The sequence below is a fragment of the Myotis nattereri genome (genome assembly GCF_964212035.1).
Source record: "Myotis nattereri genome assembly, chromosome: 14".
NCBI classification, from domain to species: Eukaryota; Metazoa; Chordata; class Mammalia; order Chiroptera; family Vespertilionidae; genus Myotis; species Myotis nattereri.
The window spans coordinates 31,250,865-31,264,001 of NC_138089.1; the positions used below are offsets into that span (position 1 = coordinate 31,250,865).

General features: G+C 46.8%; 1 protein-coding gene across 5 annotated transcripts in view; it reads left to right on the forward strand.

Annotated features, from left to right (window-relative positions):
• Positions 1-779: 779 nt before the first annotated feature.
• The window catches only part of NMNAT3 (nicotinamide nucleotide adenylyltransferase 3), a 91,222-nt gene continuing 78,864 nt past the window's right edge, over positions 780-13,137 (forward strand). For all 5 annotated transcript variants that reach the window (XM_081105584.1, XM_081105585.1, XM_081105582.1 and 2 more), the window contains exon 1: positions 780-1,048. The gene's annotated coding sequence lies outside the window, so the exon portion shown is untranslated. The remainder of the gene's footprint in view (positions 1,049-13,137) is intronic.

Here is a 13,137-nt window from a genome sequence, read left to right on the forward strand (position 1 = left end):
GGACCTTTGCCCTACCACTCCTGAGAGGATCTGGATTTATGGAGGGTCCTGAGTGGGCAGAGGAAGCCAGGCCACATTGGACAGACAAATTCAGGAAATAAATTACCTAAGAAGATCTCAGAGGATAGGGATTCGAATCTCCAAGACCCCAGGATTTTGTTGTGATTGCTTTTCTTAGCCTCAATTCTGTAGGGCTTTCTAAAACAGCCTTCCTTTCTACCTTCCCCTGCAATTCTATAAGCTTCATGTCCCAAAAACCTTCATCCACTCCTGGTTTGAGGTCTCAGAGCTCACCCGGGCAGGACTTGGGAATGAAGGTGTAAATTTGTCAGGAGAAGGGAGGCAAGGGCACAGTAAGAGAGTAAATCCTCATCTAACATGGCAGAAAGTCAATAGATAAATCAAAATATCGCTATGTAAGCTTATTTTTGTAGCGACAAGGGGTGACCACCAGAAGAACTAAATGGAGGAACTGATATAAAGGGCTGTGTGTGGGGAGCAGGAGAGGGGGGCCTGTTGCTTTCATTTCGGGAACACTTAGACCATTTTATTGTGTAAAAAGTGCTGCTCTTGCATTACTTTGATATATATTTTTAATTTGATCTTTAAAAATTAAAGTAAAATTAAATGACTTAAGAAATAAAACGCAATACAAAACAGGAAAATAAAAAGCAAATAAACACGCACACCACTGTCAGGGGGTGGGGGCAGGCAAGGGGGAGGGGCGCGTGGGCGGGGCTTGGGGCGGGCGCAGAACCCGGTCTCCTGAGGCCGACCCCAGGGAGGGGGCGGGGCGAAGAGCTAAGTTTCCTGTGACTCCGCCCACAGGGGGAGCCCGCGGAGCGCGGGGTCAAGACCGCTGGAGACCCGGCCCCGGCGCGGGGTCGTACCGGGCGCGTCGGGGGGTGGCCCGCTGAAGGGGGCTTGGCACTCCGCGCCCCGGCTCTCCCCTCCCGGGGGTCGTGGGTGCGGGCCGCGCGGGCACAGCCCCGGTTCGGCCTCCGAAGTCCCAGTCCCGGAAGTTCCCCTGAGGAGCCTCGGGACGCAGGTAAGCGCACCCGGCCGCCCTGTCAGCCCGCCTGTGCCCTCGCGGGCGCCCGCCCGGACCTGGACGCCGGGGCGACAGGTGGCGGCGGGGTGCCGAGCCTCGCAGCGCGTTCTGGCCTGGGCCGCCTCGTCCACCGCCCCCTGTTACTCCGGTAGTTTGGCCCGAGGTCGGCCGACGTGAGTTCGAATCCCCCCTCCGGCGCTGGTGCTCTTGGCCGCTACACAGAAGGGCCCGCGCCTGCTTACCGCGCGCCCGAGGGCCCGCCGCTGGCCTGCGCGTCGGGCGGGGACACCGCTGGGGGCGAAGGAACTCACAGTCGCGGGGAGCGCACAGTCCGGTGGGAAAGACCCGCGCCGCGAAGACAGACAGCGCTCCCTAGGGCGCGGGGCGAGCATTCAACAGGTGGGCCCCGTCTGCAGGGGGCGCTGGGGTTCCAGCTTCTATATGAAGCCAGGGACTCCAGGGTGGAGGGCAGCGGAGCAGACACGTCTCGTCGGGAGAGAATGTGACCCAGTTGAGTGAAGAGGACGGTCGGTGGGGCTGGTCTGCTCAGAACTGGGGGACAGGGGGTTCCTCTGTAAAATGGGCGTCTTCGCACTCCCTGAAGGTGGAGGGCGACCGGAAGCGGGCGACCGGAAGCGACCTGGCGGTGTTCCAGGTGTGCAGGGAGTGAAGGCACGTGGGGGCCTTTCTGGATGGAGCAGGATGTTGATCCTAATAAAGGGTGTCCCAAAATTCACGCAAGAAGTAATTTTGATAGAAAACACAGGTTTATAATTAAAAATTGTAAATTTTGTATTGATTCATAAAGTATGCAGTATAGGGTTAGGTATGGAATAGCATATCGGGTAAATGGCCTCCACGGCTTTGCTGGCACATACGTACTCTTTTGTTATTGCCTGAGCAGCGGCATTTTCGAAGAAGAATGGTCGGATGATGCCTCCAGCCCAAAAATCCGCACCAAACAGTGACTCGTTGTGGATGCATTTGTTTCTCAACAATCACTCGTGGATTTTCTGAACCCCACATGCGACAATTTTGTCGATTAACCAAGCCATCAAGATGAAAATGAGCCTCATCGAAATTCAGCCACATTTATGCAAAATGTGGAAAATTTCAACAAAAGAGTGCGTATGTGCCAGCAAAGCCGTGGAGGCCGTTTACCCGATATGCTATTTCATACATAACCCTATACTGTATACTTTATGAATCAATACAAAATTTACAATTTTCAATTATAAACCTGTGTTTTATATCAAAATTACTTCTTGTGTGAATTCTGGAACATCCTTTAAATCGTGAGTGCCTCACGCCCCCCTCCCCCCCCTCCCTTCCTTGAGTCCTGTTTCCTTGTCTGAGGCTCCCCAACAGCCTGTTCTCTAAAATGATGACTGGAAACATGCAACTGGTGCGCACGGTACATGGGCTCTCAGGATTAAAAGGAGTAATCAGACAGGGCCCTGCCCTCCTGGAGCTCAGCTGGGGTGGGCCAGGTGAGGTAAACAGTTCCAGCCTGCAGCGCTGGGTCCCTAGGAGCCCAGAGGAGGGGCTCTGACCCCCTGGCCTTGCCCAGGAAAGCCCCTCTGCTTCCAGCCAGGTGCCCATTTCCCAGAAAGACTCACCTGTTACTGCCAGCTGCATGAGCCCCCTCCCCCCCCCGCCCCCAACATAAGGCTCACACTCCTCCACTGAGCATCAGTTACTTCCTTACTTTTGTTGGTAGTGCCACCCCTTAACACTGTCCAGAAATCTCCTCGCTGAGGACCCCTGAGATCTTAAAACTCCAGGGATTTAGGAGAGGGATTTGGGCTTCAGGAAACACCTGCCAGCTGTTTGGTGTGTTTTATTCGCTTGAATGACCCCAATTCCTTTTTTGACTCTGGCACACTGTTGGTGTAAACTCTGGATTTGCTCCATGAAAAGTGGCTGGGAGGCTCAGAGGGTGGGGGAGCACAGTTTAGAGGAGTCTGGTGCCATTTGTAGGTGGGGGTTAAAAGCAACAACACACCAGAACAGACATTAGCAGAAGGGTGCTGTAGGGAGAGGGAGGGAGGGCAATCTTTGTTTTCCCTCTCAGACCATGTCAGTGCCAGACTGGGAGAGAAGAAAGGGAGCTCTAGGCTTGGCAGTCACAGACGTGGGTTCAAATTCATGTTCGTTACTTCCCAGCTCTGCGAATGACCCTGCGCAGGTCACTTATGGTATAATTGTGCAAGCTGAACACAGTGCTTGGCATATAGTTTGCCCTAAAGAAATATTAACTTCTACCCTCTTCCCCTAAATGAACTAAAATAGGAATACTAATAGTACCTACTTCAGAGGGTAATTATGGGATCTACCGAGTTAATGTATCTAAAATACACACAGCAGTGCCCAATATGTAGGAAGTTACTAGTACTGCTATTATTATCACTCTTTATTCTGGGCAAAAACTGGTGAAATGAGGCAGGCAGAGGGCAAGATGTGGGGGTTAGGGAGTGGCTCTGAGGGACTGTGCATGGTGATTAGCAGGGGAGTTGAGTTATCTGTTGCAGTGGTTTTACCAGAAAGCATCAGCCCTGTGTGGAGAAGAGGGGTGTTCTGCATGATAAAGGGCCTCCTAGGCAGTCACACTGTCAGCAGGCCTCAAAGCTCAGGCCAAAGAAAACAGCAGAAGTCATGGGGGAAAACTAGAGTTGAAAAAGATCTAAAATTGTCTTATTCTGGTTGTGTCTCTAATCCACAGCTGGGTGTGGGTCTCCTGTGAGGGGCTGTCCCTGACGCCTACCCCCTTGCTGACCCTCGCCTTCATGTGTTAATTGCTAGGAGCTTAGAGTCAGTACTAAATCCAGCAGGGTACTGGGCCCATAATGAATGAATGAATGAATGAATGAATGGACAAAAACCTGCAAGGCAACCATCTAAGTGTGCTCTTAAGAGAAAGTGTGCTATTAAAAGATAGAGAAAGATAACCAGTGTTTTTGAGCCCTTGCTAGGGGCCAAGCATTTTCATTTATGTTGCAGCTTAGTGGTGAACACCAAAGCTTTGGAGTCAGATAAAATTACCTGTGTGACCTCATATGTGTCACAGAAGCTCTCTGAAGCTCACTTTGGACATTTGTACAATGAGAATCACTGTACCTATCTCATAAGGCTTTTATGAGTATTGAGTAATGCTCATATTATAAGTATATGAAGTGCTAGTCTTAATGCACAGCACATGGAATAGTAGGTGCTCAGTCAGTAATAGCCGCTGTTATATTTATTAATCCTCCCAGTGCTCTCCACGGGGATGGGAGGCCACAGAAACCGATGGGTGGTCTTGATTCTGATCTCCATCCCATCGGGAAGGAAAGGGCTCGCGGCAGACACTAACCAGACAGGTTGTGTGAAATGAAGTCAACTTTATGTGCATTTCATTCATTACCTAAAGCGCTTGACTCTGTGAAATCTTAAAAGGAAAAAAGAAAAAACCCGCAAAATTATAACTTATGTGCCTTTCAAGTTTAGATATTTTATCATCCGGATAAATCTTTCATGCATCTATGTTAAACCGCTTTAGGCTGTCGAAGCTCTTGAATAAAGTGGCTTGTCCTGACCAGTGTCTGTCTTGGCTCGTTTATCATAGTTCCCTGGTGAAGACAGACAGGTTCCATTTTGCAGGGCAGGCCTCAGGATGGCAGCTGCAGCCCCAGAGCTTTAGCAGTGCAGTACTGCGTGCTGGTGCCTAACAAGCCACAGTGGACTCGTGGTTCTCTCATCACTGTCTCTCACGTGCACATAGACCCACAGTGCCCATCGGGGAACTAGGAGTGGGAAGGCACTCTGCTGCGCGTACGGACCTGGAGAAATCAGCTTCAGGGAAGTCTAAGTTTCTCAATGATGGGTTTTTGGGTGAAAGGGCCTTCCATGAGGTTGGCAGTGTCTTCTGGAAGTGAGAGCTGTCTGCTCTTATTACCCAGGAGTGTCCTTTTTGCGTCTGGCCACCTGCCCAGTGAAAATCTGATTTGCATGTCTGCCTCCCTGCTATCCCTGCCTCTGGCCAGAGTTGCCCCTAAAGCCAGAATCCCTGGAGCTGCTGCCTTCCTATAGTCCCAGTGGGCACCTTGCCAGGCATGCCGTCTCCAGTTGCCCTGGAATTACCTCCTCTGGGGGTGGCCCTGGTGCAGTGGGTGCTGGAGCCCTCTCCTGGGTGACAAGGGTCCACCTGAGAACCTGTTTATTTTCTCCTTCTTTGATACCTCTGGGCACACGGGGTCGGCACAGGTTTTATTATGTTGTAGCTAGTGACCTGCCATTTGAGAGGAGAGAAGGGCAAAGCTGACTGCTGCTGTCCAGAGCGCAGGGACACCTGTCTGCACGCGGAGCTGTGCCGTTCCAGCACCATCCCTCATGAGCATCCTGCAGCCTCCAGAGGGGCACCACACCTGCCTGCAAGCCCATTCAGTTCCACTGAGAACAAGGAGAAAATAACACTAAAAGGCTGGTTTTAAATAGGATGTGATCCAAACAGCTCCAAGAAACATTCTCTTTCCATGACCGAATATTATTAGAGAGTGATTTTGTTTGGCCAGAGCTGTTGACAAAGCGCATCTTTGATCCTCTCCAGTCTCAGATGTAGACCTCATTATGAGAGATGAGCTGCCGTCTTCCCTGAAGCAAAGGAAGGGGACTGGCATCACTGTGCAGAAATCCAGAAGGCCTGGGGGTTCCGAGGAGTAAACGTGTCCATCGTCAACCTGGAACTTTTCAGAGCTCCTAAGATGGTTTTAAATTAGAGCCAATCTTTCTTCCTGCCTTTCCTTTCCCATCAGCACTCCCTCCCTTGCTTCCTCTTACAAAAGGAACCGTCTAGGCAGGACACAGCCAGGTAGGAGTGCTGGAACATATTAGAGGCAGATGTGTGGGGGTTTAATACCTTGATTCCAGTCCTTCCCACCGAGTCACAATGTTCAGAAGAGGGGAGTATGGAGCAAGACTGACCACCCCTGTCAGCCTAATTGCATACTAACCACAGCCATCAGAGCCCTGTTGGCAGCCAATCTGCTCGCTGAAATGGGTTTGCACTTGGTGGGGGGAAAATGATGAAAACAAGTGATGTAAACCCCAATTTGGGCCCAATAAGTTCCATATTGGAGAGATTGAAGGTCAGTGTCAGTAAAGTAATCACACCAGACCAGGTAAAGAGCAAACTTGAAAAGGCTAGATGTTTCTCTACGAGCAGGTGATCATTAGGACAGAATGCCTGTTACATGAATTAGTATAGTAGTCTAACTAAATTATTGACTTTCAAATGTTCACTTTAAAGATCAGAAATAGGTGTTTATGGCATGAATCCTATCAGAGATTTAGTATCAAAGCCTGCTTTGCTTCTTAATTCTCGCATCAGGCCTTCTTTTATGTAACTTTTATAATGCTTTTGGTCATTATTGCCTTAATGTTTTTGTGAAAAAATGATGCCAGTGTCTGTTACCCACTTTATATTTTATGAATAATCAAAGGACCGCAGATGATACAAGGAGGAGGGCTGCCTGTTTCAGGGAAACGGGCTTCCTTTGGCTTCTTAAGGAATTCTGTCTTAAGAAAATAATTTGAAAAGTGAATGGAGCTACTGTATAAAGATGCATTGTTTTTTATAATAGTGAAAACTTAGACATGACCTGAATATACAGTATAGGAAGATGGTCCAAGTACAGAACACCAGGTTGATGGAATATTGTGCAGTATTTAAAAAATGTGAGGATCAGTAATGTGGGAAGTTGTTACATGCTCAGTAAACAGAATGCCATTACATTAAGATGTGTTCTGTGAGGGAAGCCTCAAAGGGGACAATAGTTGCATTTGAACAGTAGAACTATGCATAACTTTTTTACATATTTCGAACTTGCTATTTTGTTTTATTACTCCCAAAACTTTTTTTTAAAAGACCCTCAAATGAGCCAAGTTAATGATATTTCTTCTATTTGCAGTATCAAGGGCATGGCATTTGTGACCTTAATCTGAGTAAGTCTTTTAATCAGCAGTTTCTAAAGCTGGGCTTGTCTGCCTGCCTCCATGTCTCTGGTAGAGGCCTGTACTCTGGTCCACTGGCTGAATGGCCTGCAGATGTGCTCACTTTGGCCTTGTAGACTCATATTCTCAGGGTTTTTAAGATGAAGAATGCAACTGCCCTTTTCCTGCCCTACAAACTCATATCCCTCTGCCAGCCTCTCTCCTCCTTACTCCCTTTGGGGCCTCATTGGTGAAGTTTTAGCAACCTCTGACCCCAACGCGCGCGCACGCGCGCGCGCACACACACACACACACACACACACACACACACACTGCCAGCAATTGGTAGCCCCATATTACTCAGCTTCTTGTCCTGCTCAGGCCTTGGTACTCAGTAACTCAGAGTCTGCTTTATATATTCATATATATATATATATATATATATATATATAATTTTTATTGATTTATTGATTTCAGAGAAGATGGGAAAGGGGAGAGAGAGACACATCAATGATGACAATCATTGATCAGCTGCTCCTGCATGCCGCCTACTAGGGATCGAGCCCACAACCCAGGTGTGTGCCCTGCCCAGGAATCGAACGGTGATCTCCTGGTTCATAGGTTGATGCTCAACCACTGAGCCACACCAGCTGGGCCTGCTTTGTATATTCTTAATGACAACTCTCCCTGTGTCAGCCCTTGTACCCATCATCCTCTGCTGCCTAGAGTGTCGCCAAGGGCATGTCCTAAAACAGCAGTTCTCAAACTCATTCATTTGGCCAAACATTGAGAAATCATGGCATATGTCTTTATTAGAGACAAGGATTTAAGTCCGCATGGTTTATTTGGGAGGAAGTTCCAGCAAGTAGAGAAGTAAGCCAGAAGAGTTCACCATCAAGTAGGTCACCACTGTGGACCACTGGAATTTACACCTGCTTGGAGTCCCCAGCAGCCAGTGTAGAACACCCTTTCAGAGTTAGCCTTTTCTGGAGCTGGTTATGTACACATCATTGATGTCCCTCTTGGCTGAGCACTGCTCCTGGGGGGAGATGAATTCTCCAGGATGGTGGCAGCTTCCAGTCACTAGGTGAAGCACCAGGGCAAAGGGATGCAGACGCTGGCACATGGAAGTCAAGCTGGCTTCTCTAAAGTGGTGAGGCCCAAGTGTCAGGGCATAGCACTGACAATGTCTGCTGTGGCATTCTTCCCTAAACACCATGAACGTTATAAACTGAAAATAACCAAATGCTGAATCAGAGGTCCATTTATACCAAATCAAAGACTGTATTAAGAACTAACCAACCCCAGAAGCTTATGAAAATTATGGGAAGAAACCTTTAAATTAGAAAAATAATACCATATCTTTTTCCTATGAATTGGGATGTTCCACCAGTATTTGAAGTGGCAGAAGGCTAGTGTTCTGCAGCTGTGCAGTTTGAGACCCAGCATTTTAAAAGAGGGCCTGAGTGTATAATAAGATTTATCTGTATTGTGGCAATGTTTCTCCCGTTGTTGTAATTTAGTTTTTTTCTGTTAATTTCTCAAGCACATTAAAGATGGTCTTAAAAGAAAAATTCATTGGGAGAAAACATTTAACTTCATTTGTATCCAGTGCCACGTTTTAATATTAATACTGGATTCACCGTACTGACACTAATATCAGAGGATGGGAGAGAATTTCTGTAGTGATGGCTTTAGGCAGTGTGATAAATGCTTTGTAGTCATTGCCTTTATATAGTAACACTCCATCTCCAATTAAAGATTTAGTAAGCTCTTCATCAAAATATCTATTCACAATTGAGGCGTACAAGATGGTTGTGCTGACATTTCAACTTAATTCACTCTATAATTTTGTGGGTCCCAATCCATTTTAGATGCTTGTTTTTTTCTACACAGAGGAGGAATAATGACAAGAGTTTGGGGGCATGATGCAGAGTCTAGAAACATTCTCCATGTATTTATTATTATTAAGTCTATTAGAATATTTGTCACTACAAATGAAGGACTTACTCTGAGAATGATTTAAAATTGTTCACGTAGCAAGTTCAATAGGGTTTAGTGGCTAAAGTTTATATGCTTTGAGATATGGGCATTTTAGAATTTATATAAAAAGGACTCATGATCCTGATGTTTTAAAGCAATGAAACCATTTCCCTTTGGTTCAACATGCATTCCATAAAGGATAAGAGAGTGAATTCCTGGTGTTCGGGCCTATTCCCGTGTCCTGTGCACACGGCAGACATCACTCACTCATCCTGAGTCTGCATCTTCAACTGCAGTGTTCAGCCACTACAGTCCATCATCACTGGCTCACCAGATGGAGCCTATGCGTACTTTGTGCTCACGCACACCTTCTTACCTGTTCTTGTCATTGCTGTGAAGGGTCAACAAAAGAATCCTTCCCAGTCTCTCTAAAAAAAAAAAAAAAAAAAGATGAATTCAAGAAGCAGTGGGTATGACCACCTTGTGCCTTTTGTCACCGCTCTGTTATGCAGATGGTATTTAATCAGTTTGTCAACATTTGTCTCCCTTCCTTTTCTCCTTCTATCATGTGCATTTTGTTTTTTCCTTTCTTCCTCAAATATTGCTCAGAAGATCAAGCAAGGAGTCCAAAATTATTTGCTATCTGGTCTCATAAAGTTTGGTTGAAGTACTTTGTATTAATGGGAATACATTGAGGGGTTTTTTCCTACCTCTTCAGGAAGACTGCTCTGTTGTGGGTCACTTGTGACCTCCACATTGCCAAATCTCCCATATCTTCTGTGCCACATGTGCAGCATGTGATACCTCTGATCATGCCCACCTCTTGACCCTTCTTTCTTAGATTTTCCTCCTTCTAGCCTAATTGTTTCTTCTTTGATTTCCCCATCTGCTGCCTTCCCTCTGCTAGCATTTTGAGTGGTGAATCCCTAGGATTCTTCAGTTCTCCTCTTGTACATTCCGCCTGGATAATTTCATCCCTGTCCCTGGTTTTTAACTCTCACCTTTATATAAATACCTCCTGCATCCTTATCTCCATCACCCACTCTCTCTGGAATATCCAGCAGCCCGCTGAATGGTGCCTCTTGTGGCTTTGTTAGGTTGCAGATGGAATTAAGGTTGCTAATCAGCTGACCTTAAATATCTTGAATCATACAGATAGGATCAATGTAATCACAAGAGTCCTTGTAAGTGAAAGAAGAAGGCAGGAGAGTCAGAGTGACGCAGTGTGAGTGAGACTGGACCAGCTGTGGCTGGTGTCAGAGCCAGAACAAGCACCACCTTGGAAGGTGGATGGGGGCATGAGCCAAGGAATGTGGCAGCCTCTGAAATCTGGAAAGGCAGGGAATGGATTCTCCCCTAGAGCCTCAGAAAGGAATATAGCCTTGCCAACACCTATTTTAGCCCAGTGAAACTCTTTTTGGACTTCTGACCATCAGAACTATCCTATATACTAAAAGGCTAATATGCAAATCAACCGAGCAGCAGAACAATTGGTCGCTATGATACACTCTGACCACCAGGGGGCAGACGCTCAACACAGGAGCCGCCCCCTAGTGAGGAGTTGGGGAAGGGCTGCCAGAGATCTGGTAGAAGGCAGGCCTCACTCTGCCTGGCCCTCACTCACCCTAATGTCTTTGGCTGCCTTTATGGTCTTAAAGATCATTACTCCAATCTTGAGTATCAGCAGCTAAATTCACTAAGCTTGCTATGGCCCAGACAATATGCTTGGTGCCCTATGACAGAGCCAGTATTCACAACAGCCCTCTGAGGCAGGCCTTATTTCCCATATTACAGAGGAGCAAACAGAGACTCCAAGAGGTTAGGCAACTTGCTCAAGTGACACAACTGGGACTACAAGCTAGGTTTGTCTGACTCCAGATCCAGCCTCCTGCACCAAACTAGTTACTGAGTGGGAGACATGACCCATCCACAGGCTGCCTGGAAGGGCCTGGGGCTGTGTTTGCATTCGGTGGGCCTGTAGGAGCAAGGTTCTCCAAGTCTCCAGAGGAAATCCCCCGCCCTCCTGCACCTCTGGGAATGATGGAGCCCCCATGTGAGATGGGGTTGGGGCACATTTGTTTCTGGGGTCCTTGTAGGGGCATCCACATCTGCTTTTATTTCCGGGGGTGGGGGATGGGGAAGTGAAGTAACATGGAAAGTTGTTAACGATTGCTTAGAGACTTCTCTGTAGCCGTTCACTATATTATTTTCTCTAATTTGGGGGGCTATTTTGTAATTTTTTATAATAAAAAGTTATCTTATTTTAAAGTCATCACTGAGCCCTTAGGAGGTGCTCAATCTTTGGCTGAATTAGACATCCTGAGACCCACAGATAAATGACCACAGTGGTGGGGCTGGCCTTGGGGGCAGAGGTGGAGGGGCATGATCGAGCCAAGTGGGACAGTCCTCAGCGGGGCAGGAAGTCATGCCTGACTCTCCAGGTGTACTCTTGCTTTTGTCTAGCTGTTTATAGTCAGTCCTGAGTCAAGTAACTACGAGATAGCTAGCTGGGTCTGTTTTGATGCCTGATCACTGAGATTTCCTGCAGTGTGTGACTGTCCGTCCCCAGGTGGGCTGAATTATCCTTCGTGGTGGCATTATTCCTTTGCTGTGTTATGATATGAGAAAAGGACTGTGGTGTCTTATCACACATCTTCTCATGGTACATACTACTCAATAGGAATGCCATTTGTCACTGCCGATTCGCTAGCAGATTTTCCTTGCCAAGTCCTTTAATCTTTTGGGTTTCACATGGAAGTTTATTTTTCAGACTTAGCGTTGGAATAGATAAACAGATTCCCCGATCTCCCTTTAGCTTCCTCTTTCTTTGCATTTTTTCCTTGTCAAAATAGCCAGCCAATGGAGGTGAGCAGCCCTCAGAGTTTTTGTTCCTGCCTTATTATCTCAATATTTCCAAGGACTTTGCCAAATCTGTTGACTGTGTTGAGCATCTTTTAAAGCAGACATCACTGCTAACCAAGAGGTCAGACTTGGCCAAGCACTGGTTTAGCTCTCTAAATACAATGTTATTCTTCATCTAAAATTCGATTTCTTTCCTATAAGCCTTTGGACATGTGATCGCATAATAGGTGACCTCTGAGTGGTAATTTTCATGAATTCTTGGTGAAATGAATTGTATCAGATCAATATATTCGTAGACTCATCAAATTTTTTGAGCTGCGAGGGACTTTAAGATGAATCTGGTATAGCTCTGTTAGTGGAAGAAACATTCATTTTAACTGCATAGTCAATTCTCAATTAACAAGGATAATGGAGTGGAAGGAGGTCAGTGATAATCACAAATCATGACGAAAATAAAATTACAGTGAACACTGGATTTTCTGGGGATGACCAACTTGTTTGTGTATTAATTGAGGTTAAGACACAGTGGACCCTAGGATGTCATTGCCTTTGTAATTGGTCAGCAGCTGCTCACCACCTGGCCTCCACCCCCCCTCTCTGTCTCAGGGAATAGAAGGGCTTCTTGGGGGCTAGATCTGGCAGAAGGGGCTGACCTTGCCTGGACAGATACCATTATAGTGCAGACCTCAGTCTTGGTAGCTGGTGAAGGCTGCTTATAGGGCTTGTCACACCTGCCCCTTGGTCAGTGATTCTCAAACTTGAGCTCCAGGTGACCCGCTTGGAGATTTTGTGAAGACTCAGATTGCTGGGCCCCAGCCCCAGTCTCTGATTCAGTGGGTCTGCAGTGGGGCCTGAGAATTTGCTTGTCCAACAAGTGCCCAGGTGATGTTAACACAGCCATCCGAAAGACCACACTTGGAGAACCATGGCTTTCCAGACCATTCTTTTCATCCCAGCTGCACGTTAGAGTCACCCAGGGAGCTTTTTAAACCTATTGATGCCTAGATAACACCTAGGCCAATTATGTGAGAGGCTCTGGAGGTGAGACCCAGGCATGGGTGTTTCTAAAGCTCCCCGTTGAACTTAATGTGCATCTAGGTAATGTTTTCCAGTCCTTTGTCATCTACATACAAGTCTCACAATTTTTCCCATATCTTTATCCCCCTATATTTAATATTTCTTTAAGTAAAGCTTTTCATATGAATTTATTTTAAAAGCAAACTATCTCCTTCATGGAGGAAAACTAATTTCACAGGCCAGATATGGGACACACA